At 42.8% G+C, this 4883-nt stretch overlaps 1 pseudogene; it reads left to right on the forward strand.

Annotated features, from left to right (window-relative positions):
- The first annotated feature begins 2363 nt into the window (after positions 1 to 2363).
- LOC140623432 (RNA-binding protein EWS pseudogene) lies at positions 2364 to 4336 on the forward strand (annotated as a pseudogene).
- The last annotated feature ends 547 nt before the right edge of the window (positions 4337 to 4883 follow it).

Genomic DNA, 4883 nt, shown 5'->3' on the forward strand with positions numbered 1-4883 from the left:
TTTTTTGTGCATGTGAGAAATGTCTATTCATGTCCTTTGCCTATTTCTTCAGTTGTATGGATTGTTGTTGTGGTGGTTTTGTTTTGTTGTTGTTGACTTGTAAGTGTTCTTTTATACACTACTTAAGTGGATACATATATTAGAAATGCAATGTGGCAATTTTGAAAATCAAATTCCTCCTCCTCTTCCTGTTAGCACCCCAGGAATTGCCATTGCTATTCTTTTTTTTTTTTAAGATTTTATTTATTTATTCATGAGAGATAGAGGGGGAGGGGCACAGAGACACAGGCAGAGAGAGAAGCAGGCTCCATGCAGGGAACCCAATGTGGGACTCTACCCAGGACTCCAGGATCACACCCTGGGCAGAAGGCAGGCACTCAACTGCTGAGCCACCCAGGCATCCCGCCATTAGTATTCTTGATTTTTTTTTTTTTTTTTAGAGACTCTTCTGGACTAGTTCTCCTACTCTGTAATGTTTGTCATGTATGACCCCTGAAGTCTTTGCCTGATTAGTGTAGTGGTCATATAATTATTAGGCAAAGATTTCCATAAATATATTGAACTGATAAGATTCCCAGGCTTTGCCAATGGCTGTTTGTATATTTTTAATGATTTGAACACACCCGTAGAGAGTTTCCATTTCTGGATTATTCTTCATTTTCTGTTTGCCTTGAAATAAGGCTGGCCAGAGATATGAAATAAAGGCCTTTCCAAGTTTTTCTGGAACAAGTATATCACCCTCTGTATGCAGGTGGCCTTGTAGATATTACCAATTTGCCTTTTCTTTTCAGGGTCCTGTGAACATTTGATTCTTGTTTCTAGTTTTTTGATCTGCCTTCTTGAAAGTCCCAAATGGTAAAGATTCTTCAGGCACCTGTGATGTTAAACAATTGCCACTTACTGTTTTAAACAAATGCTTTTAGATAAGACTATTTGCATAGAGCAAGCTCTAAACCAGGTCAAATAAAGCAAGCCCTGAGAATGGAGCTTTTCAGCAGGTGGAGCTTTTCAGGCAGGTCAGTTAGTGATCATTCTTTGAGAAAGAGACTTTTGTGGAGTTCTAAACTGGTTTTCCCACTTCAGGGGCTGCCTGACAGCGAAATTTCAATGCTACTCTAATTGGGAAGTCTTGGTTTTTAATGGTACCACAGAGCTGGTAAGAGAAATATAGAATTAGAGAAGATTAAAATAACAAAAATTATGGTTTTTACTGAGATTAAACTGTTTTTCTTAAATAAACATTCCTCAGATTGTTACAGATCTTTAATTTTCAAAGTCCTGAAAAAGTTGATTTTGACAGTTTTTGCTGTAATTTTCATTGCTTTTATTCATGAAAGGATTTTTTTGAGGTTTTTACTTCACCTTTCTGGAGTCCCATGAACCCTTTAGCATTGTAGAACAGTTAGTAATTTTTATTTACTGTTTGCCATATACTAAAATTTTCCTACATCATATGTAAAAATAACATTTTATATTTATGTGCTGTGTGCTTAAGTGCTATAATTGGGGATCTTAATTGCTCCTCTATCACTACTGTGTGTTGTCCTGTGTCCTTGTGACTTCTGCAATAAAATATTTTCTTATAAGGAGACTTCTTTTTCTATCAAGATTAAGTGTCTATTAAATTTGTTATTTAAAATTTCTATTAAATTACTCAAGCTTTATCCTACCAATGTGACAATTTAAAGCAAATAGGTCGACTTAGTTAATAGAGTCTTCCAAATATGTATTCTAGTTCAGAAAATGACTTCACTATATTTGGAAATATTAGGACAGATAATCTCAATGGCCAGGTAAAGCTCTATATGTGATAAAAGATGAAAGGCCAAGAAACAAAAACTATATTCTAAACATTATTACCATTTCTTCCACATTAGGGTGATAGAGATGACTTTCAAGTTCTACGAAGAGTTAATTGTGTGAAATATGGCCTGTAATTTACCCTGCTTGATCGATTTGATTCAGAAATGTTAGTCATCCATCCATTAAAGACAGTCTTCTAGGCTGCTTGCTGCATGTGCCATAAAAACCTCAATAAACATGATATAGGGCTAAGAGATACCATTAATGAAAAGAACATGACTAATATAACTTAATGTTGTAAGTTTTGATTTATTAAAAATTACTTAACAAAATAATCATAGTTATTACAGTATTTTTGATATGCAAGGATATATTTTCTGTTTTTTAAAAAAAATTTAGAGTGGTCAAATATCTCCGAATTAAAATTCTCTAACCCAGGGAAGAATCATGTTGACAAAGATTTTTTAGGTAATTAAAGATAACTATGCCACCAAAAATGTAATAACTAGATGAAAAAAATAATTTTTTAAGTTTGTGTGAAAATGGATAATTAGGAACGAGAGGGAAGGAGAGAAAATGGCATTCAGGGATTACAGTACCTACAGCCAAGCTGCAGCCCGGCAGGGCTACAGTACATACACCGCCCAACCAACTCAAGGATATGCACAGACCACCCAGGCTTATGGGCAGCAGAGTTATGGAACCTATGGACAGCCCACTGATGTCAGCTATACCCAGGCTCAGACCACTGCGACCTATGGGCAGACCGCTTATGCAACTTCTTATGGACAGCCTCCCGCTGGTTATACTACTCCAAGTGCTCCCCAGGCATACAGTCAGCCTGTCCAGGGGTACAGCACTGGTGCTTATGATACCACCACTGCTATGGTCACTACGACCCAGGCCTCCTATGCAGCTCAGTCTGCATATGGCACTCAGTTTGCTTACCCAGCCTATGGGCAGCAGCCAGCAGCCACCGCACCTGCAAGACCACAGGATGGTAACAAACCCGCTGAGACTAGTCAACCTCAATCTAGCACAGGGGTTACAACCAGTCCAGCCTAGGATATAGACAGAGTAACTACAGTTATCTCCAGGTACCTGGGAGCTACTCCATGCAGCCAGTCACAGCACCACCATCTTATCCTCCTACCAGCTACTCCTCTACACAGCTGACTAGTTATGATCAGAGCAGTTACTCTCAGCAGAACACCTATGGGCAGCCGAGCAGCTATGGACAGCAGAGTAGCTATGGTCAACAAAGCAGCTATGGGCAGCAGCCGCCCACTAGTTATCCCCCCCCAAAACTGGATCCTACAGCCAGGCTCCAAGTCAATATAGCCAACAGATCAGCAGCTACAAGCAGCAGAGTTCATTCCGACAGGACCACCCCAGTAGCATGGGTGTTTATGGGCAGGATTCTGGAGGATTTTCCAGACCAGGAGAGAACCAGAGCATGAGTGGCCCTGATAACCGGGGCAGGGGAAGAGGGGGATTTGATCGTGGAGGCATGAGCAGAGGTGGGTGGGGAGGAGGACGTGGTGGAATGGGCGCTGGAGAGCAAGGTGGCTTCCATAAGCCTGGTGGACCCATGGATGAAGGACCAGATCTTGATCTAGGTCCACCTGTAGATCCAGATGAAGACTCTGACAACAGTGCAATTGGTATGGTGAGGGCAGAGGGATGCCACCACCACTCCGTGGAGGTCCAGGCGGTCCAGGAGGTCCTGGGGACCCCATGGGTCGCATGGGAGGCCGTGGAGGAGACAGAGGTAGCTTTCTCCCAAGAGGACCCCGGGGTTCCCGAGGGAACCCATCCAGAGGAGGAAACGTTCAGCACCGAGCTGGGGACTGGCAGTGCTCCAATCCGGGGTGTGGAAACCAGAACTTCGCCTGGAGAACAGAATGCAACCAGGGTAAGGCCCCGAAGCCTGAAGGCTTCTTCCACCACCCTTCCCGCCCCCGGGCGGTGACCGTGGCAGAGGCGGCCCTGGTGGCCTGCGGGGAGGAAGAGGTGGCCTCATGGACCGCGGTGGTCCTGGCGGGATGTTCAGAGGTGGCCGCGGTGGAGACAGAGGGGGCTTCTGTGGTGGCCAGGTCATGGACCGACGTGGCTTTGGCGGAGGAAGACGAGGCAGGCCTGGTGGGCCCCCTGGAACTTTGATGGAACAGATGGGAGGAAGAAGAGGCGGGCGTGGAGGACCTGGAAAAATGGATAAAGGCGAGCACCGTCAGGAGCGCAGAGACCGGCTCTACTAGACGCAGAGACCCCGCAGAGCTGCATTGACTACCAGATTTATTTTTTAAACCAGAAAATGTTATAAATTTATAATTCCATATTTATAATGTTGGCCACAACATTATGATTATTCCTTGTCTGTACTTTACTATTTTTCACCATTTGTGAAGAAACATTAAAACAAGTTAAATGGTAGTGTGCCAAGTTTTTTCCCCTTCTTTTAAAGATGGTCGTTTAGCTAAAGTCTAAACAATGGGAACCCCTTGTGTGCATGCTCAGTATCATTGTGGAGAACCAAGAGGACCTCTAACTATAACAATGTTCATGGTTGTGATGTTGTTGTTGTTGTTTTTTTAATAAAATTCCAAATGTTTTTAAAAAAATGGATAATTAAACTACCTTATGAATAATTACGCACATATACACTAGTTATTTTTTCTTTTTAAGAATGTGTTTATTTTTTCTTATTAAGAATATGTGTTTATTGGACAGCACAGGTGGCTCAGCGGTTTAGCGCCGCCTTCAGCCCAGGGTGTGATCCTGGAGACCCGGAATCGAGTCCCATGTTGGGCTCCCTGCTTGGAGCCTGCTTCTCCCTCTGCCTGTGTCTGTTCTTCTCTCTCTCTCTTTCTGTGTATCTCATGAATAAATAAATAAAATCTTTAAATTAAAAAAAAGAATATGTGTTTATTAAATTACTAGCCTAAGGGCACCAAGATTGTTCAGTCAGTTAAGCATTTGCCTTTGGATCAGGTCAGGGTCTCAGGATCCGGGAATGAAGCCCCGCCAACAGGCTCCTTGCTCAGTGGGGAATCTCTTTCTCCCTCTCCCTGCTCCCTGCT

This window comes from Canis lupus, chromosome 33 (assembly GCF_048164855.1).
Source record: "Canis lupus baileyi chromosome 33, mCanLup2.hap1, whole genome shotgun sequence".
NCBI classification, from domain to species: Eukaryota; Metazoa; Chordata; class Mammalia; order Carnivora; family Canidae; genus Canis; species Canis lupus.